The sequence below is a fragment of the Hippichthys cyanospilos genome, chromosome 12 (genome assembly GCF_059441005.1).
Source record: "Hippichthys cyanospilos isolate Australia breed blue-spotted pipefish chromosome 12, RoL_Hcya_1.0, whole genome shotgun sequence".
In the NCBI taxonomy this organism is placed as follows: domain Eukaryota; kingdom Metazoa; phylum Chordata; class Actinopteri; order Syngnathiformes; family Syngnathidae; genus Hippichthys; species Hippichthys cyanospilos.
In genome coordinates this window covers 4,589,812-4,608,397 of record NC_142380.1, presented here as the reverse complement: position 1 = coordinate 4,608,397, position 18,586 = coordinate 4,589,812, and the positions used below count along the sequence as shown (strand labels likewise).

The window sequence follows — 18,586 nt, the reverse complement described above, 5'->3', positions numbered from 1 at the left end:
AAAAAAAAAAAGGCCTGAAACCGAACCCGGGGGGGCACCTGCGCCTCAGCGGCTGAAAGCCAATACACGGACGGGCCTCAAATGGAAGCAGGAAACCGGAGCAGCCCAAAAGAGCGCGAGTACTCCGCGACAAACTCTGGGGATCAACTTTTGCGGTGGCCATGAATGAAGGCTTTGTGGGCTTTGCTGGAAACTGCACGGACACAAGAGTGGAGGAAATGTTCTTAAATGCTTCACTCTGGTAGCCGCCGACTTTTTGTGTCGAGCACCTTTCAAGGCCGGATCAGGATGGCGGGAGATGTTGCTACGGAAACAGCGCACTTAGTGGAATATCTTGCACTAAGATTGAGAGGCAAAAATGCATTGTGCTCATTTTTTTCCCACAGGAAAGAACAAAAATCAAATTATTGGACAACGTTTGATTGATTGTTTACCATACAAGAATAGTAACAAGGACACCATAATTAATGACACGTCGTGTGTCTATGCCGTGACTGTACTTGGATAAGGACTGATTAGGCAGACAAATTATTTTACTTCAAGCAATGTGTGCAAGCGATTGATTCATTTTTTAATCACCATTTTTGTATTATTTAAACTGTGGGTAGCAGTAGACATTTTTTCATACAAAAATCTCCACATTTGGTTTCTAAAACGAGGTCAAAACTGCAGTCGCGGTTTCATCTAGTTGGAATATTTGAAGCTGTTTGTTGAAGAGCGATCAGTGGGAACAGCCCTTGTGTCAGTTGAGTCAGTTGAGTTCTCACCAGCCTATATGGAGCAGCTAGCATCAATGCTGCTCACTGCTGTGAGCAGTGCTGGACGCTAACATGAGAGCCACCACTATTCACAAGCGGGCACCATATAAAACAATTTAACCACATTTAATGAGCAATTGAACGGGTTTCAGGAAAACATAGTGTTGTTGAGGTTGGTGATTAGTCAAATCAATCATTGTGCCGCAAAAATGTGCCGAGATCTACTTCCAAATAAAAGTGTACCAAACCATTGATGTTCATTTGTACTTTTACAGCATTCTGTTCAAGCAGGCGAGTGGTCGTTCCAGAATGAACTGATATTAATGCGTCGTGCCTCCTTTGCGTCAAGGCGTAACATAAGCAAAATTTAAATTTTTCCAAGACTATACGGGCCTGAATTCACCGATTACAAATGATTTGCTTGACTTTCGACACAATATAGCGGCGACGCTAAAGTTAGAAAAATTTGACTTCTGCGGCAGCCCGTTCAAGCGGAACGCGATTAGCGGTGTGGCGTTTATGTGGCGCGTCATGGGTCAAACGCTAAGTTAGCTAAAGCTAACAGAGGAGCAGCTGTCGGTTGGACAAACCAGGGAGTTAATGGCTTTGTCCTCCGACACACTGAAACTCTTCCAGCTTTGTGCCATAAAATCATTCATGAGCCGCACAAGAGCAGGAGTGCTGCGCGTCCATTGTGCGGACCCCTTTAGTACACCCCCTCCCCCACTTATTCAGCCCGAGACCCTTCAGTGAAGAGAAGCTTTTTCCTTGTTACTGTCCCACATGCATCATTGTGTGTCGGATTAGCCTCCGCGCCGTCGTACCCCCCATCTACTCCGCCATTGGAAGCAAACCAATTAGCATCAATTGGCCATATTCTCTGGGGTGATTAGCATACATGCAGCTCTCTCGGGGGGCTTTGACACTTATTGAAGCTGTCCGGAGTGCGAAAAGGGCTAGCGCTGCTTTTGTGGCCTGGCTGAGCCTGAGCGATAATAAGCGGCGCTAATGAGCTGGCTAAAGAAGAGCGGCTGTGAGACAGGGACTTTGCGCGGAAAAATTTGCAATGAAAAGAAAGTAGCCGTGAAATATGATGCATGCGGGAAGTCTTACACACGCCTTTCATTTTACACTGAATTTGAAGGCAAAAGCACATTGAAAAATTCTTTCACAAATGGCCACCGAAATTAACGAGCAATTAGGAGACAGTCAGTGTATTCGCTTGAAATTGATTTGTGCGAGCGTGTTGCTCAAATTGAGCAACATTATTTGGATATCGGTAAAAAAGAAAAAGACATCGCTTTTGCTCATTAAAACATTCACTGAGATTGACAGCTACAAGTTTAATTTAATCATGTCACATCAAACGTTTTATGTCTGGCTCCTCTGCTGAATAATTTTGTCATTAGTGACATTTTGAAAGAGGTTTATTTCCCAATAAATGTGCTCTTAATTTGAAAACGAAACGATGTAACAGCATTAAAAGACATTTCATTAGATTAGCTAATACCTGTAGAAAACCTGTTAAAATATCACATACCCCTGAAATCAAATTACGTGTTTTACGAGTAATCATTGAGGCCAAAAATGATGACTTTGGCAGCGATGAAATTATTTCAAAAACTGCATACATTTTATACAAGGCGTTGATGTATATTTTTGCACATATTTTGTTTGCTTTAAATGTTAAAAAATAAGGAGTAATTGGCCAAATTTATTCATGAGCATTTTCTAAAAAAAAAAAAAAAAAAAAAAAAAAATCTGTAAAAGGGAATTTTCTGCATTTGAGTTAAATTTGAGTCAAATTTAGATTTGTATGTGTTTTGCCTAGAAGTAAGTCTGGAGACACCCGCATTGAATTCAGAAAATATTCACAGCACTTGACTTTTTCCACTTTTCAACATTTTACTGCCTCATTCTACATTGTTCAACACAAAATACCACTGTTATGACAATGTGAAAAAAAGCTTCATTAAACATTTTTTTTTTAACCGGAAAAATTGATTCCCCCCCACAATCATAATGGGCTATTGTGTGTATAATTGAGGTAACAGATTATTTAATCTGATTTGGTACGCGGTAGTAGCGTGACCAAATGTGGAAAAAGTGAAGCACCGTGAAGACTTTCAATGCAATGTATGACCGTGCCATGGGGCATTTCACACAAAAACACACCGCCACACAAAATTAGCTACTGTACTAATGAAAGAACAAAAGCGCTTTCGGATAATGCACAGCGTGTCTGTAACTCTCAATAAGGAGCCCCTTAGGCTCATTTTGGCATCTCTGCGCCAGGCTGATAATGTGGATACAGTTGGCCTCTGGCACGCGAGAGGTGCAGTAATGAATCCTGGGAGGATAGCGAGCGTGGACGCCTTCCAGCACTCGTTCATTAGCTGCCGCGCAGCCTAAACATCTGTCGCCCGAATGGCTGGCAACTGCGACGCGGGCTAATTAGCTAGCCGCGCGCAACAGGTTTTGTACGCTGAAAGATAAACAGGATGGCAGCAGAGCCAAAAAGGCACCCATACACACAATTTGGGTGTCAAATACACACTTTAAGATTGGAATTATTTCTTGACACTGAACATCTGTCGAGGTGCTGCATTAATCTTTGGTTAGCAAAAAGGCGTAAAAACCTCCTTGCAGTTTTCCGTTGATAATCTGTCCCAGTGCATCGTGGATTTTTTATTTCTCATTTAAAAATAATAATAAATAAAGCTATATTATGGAGACGCGCGGTGAAGGTTCCCAGTATGCCATAGACGAGTTAACTATACATAAACTTGCCATGGGTATTTCTCGGACATCGAACTACTGCAGTAAACGTATTTATTTAAATCTTAACTTATTAAACCTCGTACAGTAACTGTACTGTTGTCCCTTCCCGTTACAACGCTCCAGTGCAGCGCTGCTCTTTCCTGTTCTTCCTTCCTTCCTCTTTGTGCCTACCTAACACAGTGTGAGAAGACGGGCACTCCTACAAGACACGCAATTGGCTCCCGGGAGTTGATACACCGAAGTACATTACATCTCCTGCCCTCATTGGTCGATGGCCACGCCGGGATCCAATGTCTTGTAGTAGTCCCCATTAACCGAGAAAAACAAGGGATTACTGTAAAGTTCTACTTTTTTTCCTCCAAAATATTCAAATGATATGCAGTAGATTAGCTCAGCATATTTCAATCAATGGCCAAATCATGTAAATCTGAGGATACAAAGGATTTTTACGTGGACAAAGGGGCTTCAGATTGTTCGCATCCCGCTTCCACACAGTCGTTAAACGCCCTCAAACACTCTTGGCCCCAAGTAAACACGCGTTGGAATGATGGCAGATGCTTATCGACAAGCACAATGGCGAAGCAGCCCAATGCAAAAGAAAAAAAGGACGATGAGGACAAGTCAATGCATGCCTTAACATCCTCTTCTATATGTGTACAAAAGATGAATCACCTCATCCAGAGGTGGGATCAACAGGAGATCAATCAGTGATTTGAGGAAGTTTTAAAGAAGCCCAAAGACAACATTGAAGTAGGACTTTAGCATAACTAAATGTGCATTTGTAATAGCCTGAAAACAAATAGAAGTCGATCCGAAGGGTAAATAGAATCGAATATTTAAGGCCGCTCGCTTTGCAAGGGCTGTGGACGTGTTTAAATGAGCCCTTCTCTCAATCTGCCCTCATGCCGACCCTCTGACTAAACAAGAAAGCTTTTTCACAATAGCCAATCCTGGTGTTACATCATATTCCCTAACTCTTTTTCAAAAGACGAAAGAGCCGGTGAGTGATGCAATAACAAAAAGAAAAGATGACTCGAGCAACTTTGTGGTTGAACACATACACACATTTGCTTGCTGGTGGCTAGCAAAAAACAACAACAACAACAACAACAAAAAAAACAGATAAGCCGCACTGGACTATAAGCCGCAGGGCTCAAAGCATGAGGAAAAAGTCGCGGCTTATAGTCTGAAAAATACACATATCAGATTATAAGGCGCACCCTCATTTAATGACATATTTCAAAACTTTTTCCCTGTATAAGGCGCACCGGATTATAAGACACACCCTCAATTAATGACATATTTCAAAACTTTTTCCACATATAAGGCGCACCGGATTATAAGGCGCACCCTCAATTAATGACATATTTTAAAACTTTTTCAATCACAATATAGTAATACTCAAAGTAATAACAATAACTCAAATAACAACACTAAACTCTCAATAGCATAATAGCTCAATGTCACTATGAGCAACCTCGTTCAACTGTAAACACGCAAAAGAAACAAGTAAAGCTTACTTCATCGGTTCATTCCCCATCTATGAATCCCAATCTCAATATTGATTCATATATAAGGCGCACCTGATTATAAGGCGCACCATCAGCTTTTTCAAAAAAATTAAGGCTTTTAGGTGCGCCTTATAGTGCGGAAAATACGGTATATATAAAACGTATATCCATTCAAGCGTGGACATGAGCACAAGGACGGAGGACTAAGAGTCGGTTGCTTCAAACGTGCGAATGCGAGTAAGGTGGTGCTTCCACCCCTCCTCTTGCATCCGTCCAGGAGTTTAGTCTGCACCTCTTTCCAGCGCCAGGCCGGGCAGACACCCAGATCCCGCTGATTAAGTGGGATACAGGAAACCAGCATGTAAACAGCTGGGGGAGGACAAGCGGGCTGGCAGGCTGCTTTACTTGCTGCCGACCGGCTGACTGCTTTTATGGCCCATTGAAGCCATCCTCCACTTGAAAGTCAGAAAAAAAAAAGAGATGCTGATCTCAAAACTGGAAATTCCTCCAGTCAGAAGATGGCGAACGCCAAGTTATCCAGACGGCGAAGTTTTATTTAGGTGTGAGGAACCCGGTGGGCCGCTTGCATCCGGAAGCAAATCGGAGGCCACACACATGCACACACACACAAGTGTGCAAGAAAAAAAAAACTCATTCACACATACAGGAAATCCTAAACCGCAAACTCCTACACAGCAGCAGATATAAATTGACCACAAATAGCCGGTCACGCAAACATTCGGCTAACGAAGACAAGTGTTCAGTTAACAAATCAAATCTTTCCTTTCCTGGACTTTAACCACAAGCGTGGCTAGGGACGCCAATAATGGGCACGCCCGGAACCATTCGGGGAATTCCTGCATGGAATTTAAGACTTGACCACTCACGCTGAATTTGTTTTTGTGCCATTCAAACTAATTAGCTGATGAGGTCTCAGGCCCCAACTACATCCGTACTGACATCTCTGAGGCGTATTTTATGCAAGAACTCCAGAAAACAGAATGTAACGTAGTTTACTTTGTTTCTGGCTCGTCTGCTGGGAAATTGTGTCACAAAAGACAATGACATTTAGTCAACTAATTGATCCAATTAATTTGCTCCTAATTTGAAAAGAATGCACTACTCAAGTCACGGCATTAAAAAGCATGAAATTATATTTGTTTATAAAGGCAGAAACCTTGTTAAAATGTAACATGAATTGTCCTCACATACCTCGAGGAGAAAATGGATCCCCATTTTAGAACCACTGCCATAAACAATCCTAGCAAAAGAACCGTGTCTAATTTTCACACTGACCTCAAAGATGGAGACAAGGAAGATAATTTTCAGTAAAACATTGACATCTGAATACCTCCACTTTCCAGTTCTTGGTATGATTTAGATTTGAAAGCTGACAAAAAAAAAACCCCATCAGAGTCAGAAACATACATCAAATTTCGAATTTTGACATATTTGAATCCAGTCTCTTTGTCCATTCTATTTGATTAACGCTTGGACAGTAATATGACAATTTTTGTCATTTTCTTCCACATCAGTCTCATAGCATTTTATCGGTCGTGCCATGTTGAATTTTGACATTTTGTTATCATCTTGGTGAAATTTCAGCTCCCTGGTGTCTCTGTTTAATGCTTTCCCTTTTTTCCTCATTCTTTTCAAAACACATAATGAAGTTTACTTTGATGAGATGCTTTTACTAGAGAATATTAATATTAAAACTTAAAAAACTTAATAACAATTAAAAAGACTTACCATTGAATTTGCAGGTTTATGAACTATTTTCATGTTAGGAAACACGAAATGTGCTGCAGTTGTGACATCAGTGGCAGGATGATAAATATTGTCGATGTTGACTTTTTGGACACAAACACAGCTGAGGTACACAAATTGAGCGCACGCACAACTGCTTTTCTTGGCATAGATGAATCGCAATACTTGGCGGCAAATCCTGCCCGATTGGTTGCTTGTTTATTTAGCGGTCACACATCAGTTGGCGCCGTATAATTACTGTATTGTTTTATATTGATTTTTTTTCCTTTTTGTGACAAAATATGTATGAACAATTAAATGATTTCCTTTTGATAACAGATTTCTTCTATGATCCAAAAGAGGAAACTTTAGGTTGATTATTTCTTTGCTGACCGATACAAATAAAGTTTGTAAGGGTCTAAAGCACCAAAACACTTGAATAGCAGGTGCTAGCCGCTTATAGAATGATTTCACTCGTATGTTCAGATGATATTTTATTGTGGCGTTCAATTGGTTTGTAAAGAAAACTCGTTTTAGACAGTCTTTGAAAGCAACACCACTTAGACCACAGGTGTCGAACTCCAGTCCTCGAGGGCCGGTATCCTACACGTTTTCAAAACCTTTTCCCTCCAAAACACCTGATTCAAATGATTGGGATCGTTTGGAAGCTCCTGCAGAGCTTGCTAATGAGCTAATCATTTGAATCAGGTGTGTTGGGGAAAGAAAACCGGAAAACATGCAGGATGCCGGCCCTCCAGGACTGGAGTTCCACACCTATGACTTAGACCAACATTTAAATGTTATGCAAAGTTCATTTATAATAACCGTGGCATATGAAGTTTTTCATTGCAATTTTACGCTCAAGTGAGAAAATCCCCAAGCTTGACGTCAGTTTTGCTGCAGGCCAAATCAGTTGGACCACCCAATGAGCACAAAAGTAGAAATGTGAGTAATGTTATCCTCAGTGGCATTGCCTATAAGCAAAGGGGTAAAATGAGAAATTTTGGGGAACTCTCAAATGTGATTTGCAGGCCATATTGGTTGTGTGTGTAAGGTGCTGGCAACGTATGAGCAAGCTGATGTTACCGGGCAGGAAGAACGCCCCCCTTTACACCGCTTACTATAACTCCTCTTCCTCCCCCTCCCTCCCCTAGGCGGTGAAAGCATCTCTTGAGCGGGTGGCAGCTGTTCGCATTTCCTGCGTATTGGGTGTCGAGCGGGCGGCGGCGGCTGGGGCTGCTTCGTCAGCCTTCCCGCTCTTTTGCTGGCTGCTAATATGAGTAAATTAAAAAAAAAATGTGGGCGGGCACATACACACGCATGCAAATAGAAGCTAACACAAACGCACGCAGGGCATACACTCGTCTGCGCACGCAGTGTGTGTGTGTGTGTGCTTGTTTGTCAGCTATACGGAGTAATTCAATTACAGGCGAATGCGTGGCTGTCAGCAAAGTGACAGTCGGATGCGGCCATATTGGATTATAGATTGTATTTCAGCACGTTAAAAGCCTTACACACCCCCAAGCGATTTTAACTCATTCAGTGCCAAGGACGAGGATTCTCGTCTTTTAAAATTGTACTCACAATAATCAAAATTCGACGTATTTTTATGGAGAGGAGCTGACACCGTTGACTAATGCTTACCTAATATAAGACAATTGAGCACTGTAGTGATAACTGTGACCATTGGATGGCAGTGTTTCCACACTTGCAACACAGCTATTACCTACATGCAAGTCTAACTGAAGAATGAAAGTCAATCTTTCAAATGGCAGCACCCATATTTACATTGGCATAGCATACAATATTCTGTTGGCCTTGAAAGGTGAGCGAAAATGCCAAATATTTTACCCGCTAGAGATTTCCTTTTCCAAGACCTTTTCCAATACTCCATGTATTATGCATTATTTCAAAAAGATATCATTCAAATTTGTCAATATCTCAGTTTTCATTTCCGGAGACATAAGCCCGATTTTGTGAAAACGTGTCATATTTATATCCTTATAACTTTATAAATGAAATGTATTGTGCCACGCAATGACCAGAGCGCTGAGTAAATTTCAGGTGTGGCGTTAGATAAACTTGTCGATGATTTAGCAGCGTGTACGTCTCTTGGACTTCCTGTGGATTAAACCTGGCATTCGTACGCTGGCAGAAAATGAAGCATGACATCCTTTTTTGGGACGCTAATGTTCCTCCACACCTTCTTCTTCTCGCCATCCATCAGTCGGGTATGTAAACAAAGCGAGAGAGCCCCAGCGGGACATAGAGCAGGCGGGTGCTTTATCGGAGGAGTCCCCTCTCATCACAACAACTTGTTTGTTATCTACGACAAGCACCCCAAGTTTAAAACAGGCCGATAACTCCTAAAAACCATTACCATTAATTTTGGTCTATAAGCCGCTATTTTTTTCACACGGTTTGAGCTCTGTGGTTTATCCGCAATTTATTTTACGGCCACCAGAGGGCAATCTCCCAGTAAACAAAGGAAGACATCAGAAGACACTATCGAACTATTGATATAGAGTTTCAACTGCTATTTTACTCGGCATCGGAAGCACTCTCCACTAATAAACGCACCAGGCATGTTACTGCTGTGTTGGTGCAGTATTCTAACAATCTGAGTGTGTTGGTGTAATGTAGGAAATATATATAAATAAATATAAATTTAAAAAATTGAAAACACCTCTGAATACCATCTTTTTGTGAAAAAAAAATATCTGATGTTACAACCTGCGGCTTATAGTCCACTGCGGCTTATCCATGACCAAAAATAAATTTTCAGTTAAATTTTTGTTGGCGTTTCCAAAATCTGAAAAATATGGTATACTTTTTCGAGTCTGCTATACAACAACGTCCCTATATTTTCCCGCCGACGTCAAAAAGCAGAGGTTAACTATTTGTTTTTGTTCCGTGTTGTAGGCGGTGCCAGTTTGACCCAGGAACTAATTATTTCTATTCCCGTGACTTTACAAGGGAAAAGGTTCCAAAATTCAAACAAATCAGAGGTTCGCTCAAAACTATAAAGTCGTTTCCAACTTTCAAATGTTTGTGTTTGTCCCTCTCAGCCTGACGGATCCATATTTTCAATCCTTGTGATTTCAACGTAATGTTGGGTCTAAAGGCCAGAAGCCTTTCATAATGTCATAAGTGCAGTGTTTCAACGCCCTGCTGACATTTACACAAGCGTAGTGTGTCCTGAGGCCTGTTGGCATGGCGACAGCGGCGGCCAAACTATATAATGACTAGCTGTAGCTTTTTGGGCCGGGCCGGACCTGCGGTTGGCGAGGGCCCCCGAGCGGGCTTGCCAGCTGCCCTCTCGCCACTGTAAGCGGACGCAAAATGGGAACCCTGCTCCACGCAAATGGAGCGTGACGCGCGGGGTCCATCAAATTTCGGCGGTGGCGGCTGGGACCAATGAGCTGTCACGAGCGCCGTGCGTCTGGATCGCCGCCAGTTTTTTTTTTTTTGCGCCGTTGAACGCGCTTGCTAAAAGTGTCGGTGGCAAATTTGTCTAAAAATAAACATGGTGAACTTCGGATGCCTTAAAAACTGGCTGTCACGATGCATTTACTGTCTCGCTTTCAACAACACATTCATCCTGGAGGAGCTGTGACTGACTTCTGAATAAATAAGGAAGGAGATTTACAGTATGTTGTTGTTGTTTTTTCCACCAGATTACATTGTCTACCCATTTCGGACAATTTCGTGACATATTTCCCGTCACTCAAAGTGGCCCTTAATGATTTACTAACTCTGAAAGCAAATTCTGATTAATGTTTCTGAAAATATAGTATGTTGACTTCCTCCAGTAATTAAATGGCAAATAAAATAAAAAATACACTGAGCTTTTAATCATGTTACAATGCTAATTTACCGCCCTTAAACACCCCTAAAGTGATATTTTCCGTCATTGATGCATTTATAAGAATTCCTTACTAATTCTGTGCTCCCAGCCTGAGAAAAACAGAAATTAACAGACTCGTTTTGAGAAAGGTCCTCGTACCGCCTCTACACCGCCCACAAACCGCCCATCTTATGTGAAGAGACATTCACATTGTTTTATTATCATTATTACGATTTTTTTTTTTTTTTTTTTTTACTTTTGTTTTCATTCTGGTGTTGGGGAGGAGAATTTTTGCTAACTCCACATACCAAACAACAACAATTCATTGATTAGTTCCAAAATTTTACCATACAAAACGTCGAAATAGGGAAAATGTGTTTGGGAGCAAACGACAGAAAATCAACATTTGTACAATACTTGCCTTTTGAAAGACGTCATGAAGGGGGCGCTGAAGCCGCGTGGTGAGAGGCACGGCTTCACTTCCTGGTTAGAAATGTCGATAATGAAAAAAAGAGACAAGAAAACACCTATTCAGAAGAAATTAAATTGCCAATTTCCCAAAGGTGAGACATCATTATGTATATCCATATATTTAAATGTGGAAAGTTTAAAATGTAAAATAGTTAAAACATAAAACAGAATAAACTAGAACACAATTTGACAAATTACATCTGCCAACACAACCCTCCATTAATTTCGGCCCAGTTTGGCCCGGAATTACTGCAGTACGTTGCGTTAGTCCAAACAGTTTCATGTTCTGTGTTTGAGTTACTTTTTATTTTCCATTGATGTTAGGCATTGTTGTCTGGTGCGCTTCTATCAGTGTCTTGTTAGTTTGATTGGTTCCACCTGTCCTCGTCCATCTGTTCCCTTGTGTCAGCCAATCAGCTCGTTGTTCTACTTGTGTCTCGTCCAGGTGTTTATCGTTGTCTCGTAAGTTTGGCTTTAATCAGTTCACTGTTCGTTTTTTTGTCGGATTATTGTGGTTGTCTTCTGTTCTTGTTGGCTCCATTTCCGTCCGTCCCAAGTCCTGTGTCCAGATATTTGTTGTAAGTTAATCCGTAGTTGATTTTAAAAAATAAAAATCTGAGGCCGAATTTTACCATTGACTTTTCCGTATGTGGCTGTAGCATACCACTAGCGCTACTAGTACTGCGCTTTGAGACATATACTTGCTGATCAGATGACTCAATATGTATTCTCGTTTCATGTCAAAAAATTTGATGTTTTGAGTGGTTAGAGCATGTGCTTGACATTTCTGAGGTTTTGTGTTCATATGTGGACTGTATGATCTCCGGGTTTGATTCTCCGGCTTCCATTCATATTCCAAAGATGCGCGTTAAGTCCACTCAATGCACTTTTTTTTCCTGTCAGCCATATTTCATCTATCCGCGGTGATGTGAAATGACACAATAATTATACGGTGTAAATGCTCGTCCCTTGAAAGGGATTTAGTGTAAGCAAATCCCCGCTAGTCCAAACCTGCCTTGTCCTTTGACGGACAGTCGAGTTGGCTTTAATTGCAGGCTGTAGGGTGCAGTAAATGCTGCCAAAGTGCTAAAAAGAATAATGAATGCTTTGAAAACGAGGTGATTAACACCAATTCACCTGCTGTCACCTGAGCAAGCGCCGCCATGTTGCCGGGACAGGTGTCGTTTTAATTCCTGCACCTGTGGCCCGAAATGGCAAAATTTCAGCACATTTATTCATCTTTGACATTAAAAAAAATGTTCTATTGAAAAACAAAGCTGGAAACAATTACCTGCATGGTGATTTTGTTGTTGGACAAGGGTGTGTAGAAGTGTGGCTAATCAAAGACGTTCTTGTGTGATGACGAGAAGTGCCGGTCTGCAAAAAAAAGACAAAAAAGAATTAGCCACCTCAAAGTTTAGGCCGCATGAGTCAGTTTTCGAACGAGGTTTTTGATCTCAAATGACCACACGTTTTTATTTTGTTTTCTTTCAAGGCAAAAACAGATTCAAACTTCATAGCAAGTCTTTGTGCAGCCTCAAGGAATGCAAAACAGTGACTGCACTTTAATAGGTAAAAACTAGAAGAAACCATGTCTTCTTCGGTCACTTACCGCCCTCTAGGGGAAACATGGGAAATATCAAGCTTTGCATTTTCCAACATGCTCAGTTTAACCTTTGTTATCTTAGATAGATTTTACAAGACATGCGCACACGTAATGAAAAAAATCTTAATGTTGTTTTATTTAATGACACTTTTTTTTATATAATAAATGAAGGTTTTTGTTTACTTATAGATGCTGCTTCAACAATTTTCCGTGAGTAAATTTGAAAGTGGAGCTGCCTGTCAACTACTGAGGTCAGTAACTTCCTGTTCTTTTTCATGAGCAGACTTGGAAATTTTGCATCTGATTGCCCCCTCCTGTTTTAAATGTGAAAACCTAAATCCGAGCCACTGTAGATTGTTTTGTAGTAACACGTTCAATTCTCCGATAATATAGCCCGACTGGTAAGAATGTTTCTTTGTCTTTCATGAAAGTCCGCTGAATCAGTAAGTACAGGACAGTACTTCGATAGAATTCCTTTTCTACCACAGTAATTGAATGTGACTTTAATTGTGTCCCTTTTTTGAATTGAAAACAATCACAAACTTGTGATAACCCCCAATTTTTTTTCGGGGCGGGGGGGGGGGGGGGGGTGTCTCCCTTGCCACAGTTGCAATACTGTGTACATCTGCATTTTGTCTGGCGGAACTCTGAAATTGATATTTTTTATGGATCTATATTTAGAGTGGGCCAACCCGACTTGGTTGACTTGGTCTTTTAAGTCAAGTTTTTTTGTCTTCTGAAATCATCTGTTTTATGTTTGGTTTGTCTACTGAAAAAAAATTATTAATGACAATAACCATTCATAGAAACTTAACAAAATAAGGGCAAAAAAAAAACATTTTCCAAAGGGCCGACCGCAAGACAAGTTTTAAATGAGTTCCTTCATGTTCCAATTAATTCACTTTTAATTTGAAAAAGAATGCACAGTACCCACCATGGTTTTAAATTTCATCTACTGATACTTTCAGAAACTTTTAAATCCCCCCCCAAACCTTCTAACGTGTCTTCAGCGGCACTTGTACTAACTTTTTAGAACCACTGGCTTAGAATTTGTAAAACTGGCTTGATTCTTTGACATTATGTCTTCAGGTCTGATTCAATACCGATCAGTCTTTCTTGAGCTTTCAAAAAAATGTTTTTGTGGCTGCAAGTGATTCAAGTAATTTATAATTCATTTCAATGGGGCTAATTGATACTGGGTGAAGACGTAACGCGTTTCTGTGTGACTCTGCGCCTGGAGATCAGTGATCACAAAGCAAATCCTGGTCCTAGCCACTGGCTCCCGCTGTACTCTCCAGACGTAAACAAAGTGCTGTCGAAATCCATTTCAGGCCAGCAGAAAACAAAACGAGCCTTTAATAACACTTCGCCGAGGACTGCGCGTTCTAATTTAAAGCCTTCAATAATCAACGGCGACCACATGAAGTGACGGACACTGGAAGTCAACAAGGAGCCGAGTGGAACAGGATGTGCGAGCGGCCGAGAAAATGAGAGAAAAGTACGATTTTTCCTCATGCCTGGCGCAAGATGCCAGCTGGCAGAGGACTCCAGACGGAACTTAATTTGTCTTTCGAGTTAGAACTTTCTTCTTGAGGGAGGGAGCTGGGGCCCGTCATATTCGTTCAGCTTCAAAATGAATGAACCCTCTTGACCAAAGGACCGCCATGCCGACCCTTGAGTCCAAATTTGAAGAGTATGTAGAGTTTGGGACACCTACAGGAAGTGAATCTTGGAGAAAAGTATTGGGACACATACAGTATGTGGAGTGGAAAGTGAAGACATGAGTGAGATGTGGACAAATTTGTTGGGACTCTACCAGAAAGTGGAAACGTAGCATTTGGACAGAATGATTTGGACACCAGCACATCATGAAAAGTGACATTATTGAGGGAATTGGACAAAAGACATCTCCAGGAAGTAGAAAGTGGAAAAAACTGTGGATTGTGAAGGAAAGTGTTGAGACTACCTGGTCGTAAGAATGTAAAGAAAGCGGGGACAAAGTTTTTCAGATGCAGAAAAATGTCTTTGGAGACTACAAGGACGTGCATATGTAGCATTTGGACGGAATGGCTGGGATACTAGCGCATTATAAAGGGGAGATACTGGACAAAAAATGTTCTACAAGAAGTAGAAAGTGAAGACAATGAGGAATGTGAAGGAAGGTATTGAGACATCACCACTTAGTAAGAATGTGACAAAGCATGGACAGTGTTATTCAGATTGGGACAAATGTCTAGGGACACTACCAGGAAATGGAAATGTAGCAGTTTTTGGACAAAAGACAACTACAGGAAGTAGAAAGTGAAGAAATGGTCAATTGTGACGTATTGACACATCAAAAGGTTAATGAGTATGACGAAAATAGGGACAAAGTTATTCAGATGTGGACAAAAAAAGAGGACTAGGGACAGTGAAGGCAAAAAAAAAAAGTTGGCAAGAGAAAAGTAAGAATTCTGACTTTATTATCAGTACTCTGACATTTGAAAAATTCCGATTTTTACAGTGAGATCTTTTATTTTAAATACGTAACAAAGAAAAGTCAGAAATCTGTTAAAATGAGTACTGAGAATGCAGTAGTGCTGTAAAGTAAAATAGTAAAATAATAAAGAAAATTCTGACTTTATTGTTTGTGTAAGGGGAAGATAATGTAAATAAAGGTTTAAACTCTAGAATGTTGACGCAATCCGCATCATGCACATTCCACTGACGTCTCAGAAAATGACATTAGGTGCACGTACTTCACTTAGTTCAGCAGCAAGGGGCGCTGTAATCTAACTAAATGACTTTCCCTTCGAGGTCAATGAGTGTGAGCCTACGGATTCACTTTGAAATGTACAAATCTTTTAAAATCTACAAATATAAATAATGTGTATGTATGTATGTGTGTGTATATGTATGATATATCATGGCATATGATATATCATATACTGTGTATATATATGATATATCATCAACTATATTATTTTAGTTTCCTTAAATTAATACAATTTCAAAGGCAATCCTAAACTTATTTGACCATTGGTCACAGTTTGGAAATGACCAATCACACCAAACCTTGGGAACACCACGTGACCAAATACAGAAACCGAGTCCTGAGCGTATATGGTGTCAATTTCAGTTGACAGCAAATCTGAAAAAAATATATTAATATTTATGGAGTGCCTAATATACCAATCATGCATGTGTTGACGAATCTTGACAAACAAATCAGATAAAATATGAAAAAAATACAGCCATAAATGACGAAGTCTAGTAACCTTTAATATCGTGACATTTATTTCTCAGTATAACATATCATATAATAAAATTGGTCAACAATACAACTTTAAACTACTTTTTTCCCTTCTTCATTGACTTATTTTATTTGAGATGATAGCAAACGTACCCTGTGCTGACACCGGCAGCTTTATTGAACTTTATTTAAAGCTGATGGTTAGCGGAAAGGAGAAGAAGAAAAAAAAAACAAAAAGGGAGGAGAAGCGCAGCTGGTGGTTCCCGTAATGAAGCATCGCCACCATTTCCTCCCGCTCTAATATAATTTTATTAGCCATTGTGGTAATTGAGCCGGTCTGTTAGGTGTTACGTGTTAATGTGTCTCAATTACAGACTTGACTCTCGGGGTCTCCTCGCTACAGTAAAGGGCGGCGGACGCGCGCCTGACGGGGAAACACTCAGGAATTTATTTAGCTAATTAAAGCAGATGTGAAGATAACTTTAGTACTTTGTACTGTATGTGTGATGATTGGAGTCCTATCAAATCCTTTTTTTTTTTTTTTTTAATATGGGAATAAAGAAGGGAAATATCTGGCACAAACTAAAATGCTAGGAAGCTAAACGCATACAAATCAGCACAATGTAACATGCTAAAGATTAGAACTAACATTAGCTAGCTTGTTTCAACAAGTCACAGTTGTTGGGTCAACAAACACACAAATTTTGGGCATGTCGTAAATGACAACGTTCTTCCAAAGAAGACTTGACTGCTCTCAAAGCCACACCATCCATCTCACAACAAAATGTAATATCAACAGCAGCCAGAGGCGGCGCCAAAAAACAAATGAATGAACTGTGAAACTAAATCAGTTCCAAAATACCAATTGATCCACGGACCGGTGGATAGGGACCATAAATGTAAAAACAACAAATGTGTACATATTTTTAATGTGGGTGAAATTTCAGCTCCCTGTTGTCTTCTTTCAATTCTTTAATGTAAAATAATGTAATGATCAAATTATTGGATGAAATAGGTTTGATCAATCCACTGTAGATTTTTTTTTCCAAGCTGTTACCAGGCAATCATTCAATTGTCACTCATGCCGAGACTTTGGTACATATTTGAACTTTAGCAAGAATGACGCCGGGGGCGTGGCCTCAGTGATGACCTTTTGCTGGCCTGTCCACTTTGAAGTTGGTACATGGGAGAAGGCCTGCAGCCATTGTGAGGCGCAGGGAAGCCAGCGCACATTAACATATGCCAACAAAATGGAAAATGAAAACGTTTGTGTTAATATTCTTTGTGTTAATATTCTCATCAGGGTTTAGGCCTCGTCTAACCCTAATCTGAAACACTTTATTATAAAAATGCCTTTGTCTTGAAACTCATTTGAAATCTGAACCTGGGCTTCAACCACTAATTTTGGTTTAAAACCCTAATTTGAAACCTTCCCCTTGTTTGAAATCATAACCAAGACTTCCATATTTCACACATTGAATGCCAAAGACATATTTTTACTTTTTATACATGTATAAAACTTTAATGAAAAATGCCTGCAAAATGGTAAAAACAGCTAAAAAAAAAATCTAAAAATGGCTGACATGAAATGAAAAAAAGTAATTAAGTATCTTAAAACTAAAGTTGTCAGTTACTTTAGATTAAGAACTAAAGTTACCTAAAGTAATCAATTACTTTATTTGCTTAAGTACCGGTAATTATTTTTTTTACTTATCTGAAGTTTTAAAATACTTTACTACTTAATTCATTTTGTACCACTCATTTTAGAAATTCCATTGGCTAAAAACCTAAAAAAAATAAAAAATAAGTATCTGGGATTGAATATGAATATATTATATAATATGTCTTGGGGATCTAAAAAATTCAAACACTATTTCTTGTTTGAAAATCAGACAATCGCTTCAAACCCTACTTTGAAAACCTCAACTTGATTTCCAATCCTTGGAAAATGTTCATTTTTGAAACCCTAACCTGAAAAACATTTATGCCTTGCTCCAAACCCTAACTTTTATTTTAGGACCCTAATTGAAAGCTGTAATGGTTTTTAACCCCTAACCTTGGTTTGGGACCCTAATTGGAGACCCTAACCTTGTTTATTAGCCTGAATTTGAAATTCTTACCTGTGTTTTGAAACCCTAATCTTGTTTTGGGCTTGACTTTTATTTTAGGACCCTAATCGAAAGCTGTACTACGGGCTTGCACCCCTAACCTTGGTTTGGAACCCTAATTGGAGACCCTAACCTTGTTTATTAGCCTGAATTTGAAATTCTTACCTGTGTTTGAAACCCTAATCTTGTTTTGGGCTTGATATTGTTTCCCTAATCTTTCTAACCCTAATTTAAAACTTTGTTTTGGACTCCTAACCTTGGTTTGAACCCTAATAGGAAACCGTATCCTTGTTTATTAGCCTGAATTTTAAACTCTTACCTGTGTTTGAAACCCTAATCTTGTTTTGGAACCCTAACCTTGGTTTTCTTTTTTCTTTCTTTCTTTTTTTTTTTTTTAAACCTTAGCTATCTCAGATTCGCCTCCCATCTCAACATGTTTCCTGATCCGATCGGCGCCGTCGCCTTCTTGGATTCTCCCCATTGGCGTTAATCACCAGGCGCCACAAATTCGCTAAAACACATCTCA

General features: G+C 39.9%; 2 long non-coding RNA genes across 2 annotated transcripts in view; one reads left to right on the top strand and one right to left on the bottom strand.

Moving 5' to 3' along the window:
• Window positions 1-11,096: 11,096 nt before the first annotated feature.
• LOC148414463 (uncharacterized) overlaps window positions 11,097-18,586 on the top strand; it is a 67,784-nt gene continuing 60,294 nt past the window's right edge. The window contains exons 1-2 of the long non-coding RNA XR_015867522.1: window positions 11,097-11,206; window positions 12,910-12,971. This is a non-coding gene — a long non-coding RNA (uncharacterized LOC148414463). The remainder of the gene's footprint in view (window positions 11,207-12,909; window positions 12,972-18,586) is intronic.
• On the bottom strand, window positions 11,429-12,513 carry LOC148414464 (uncharacterized). The gene is made up of 3 exons (XR_015867521.1): window positions 12,406-12,513; window positions 12,252-12,313; window positions 11,429-11,673 (listed from the first exon to the last, which is right to left on the bottom strand). It is a non-coding gene; the product is annotated as an uncharacterized LOC148414464 (long non-coding RNA).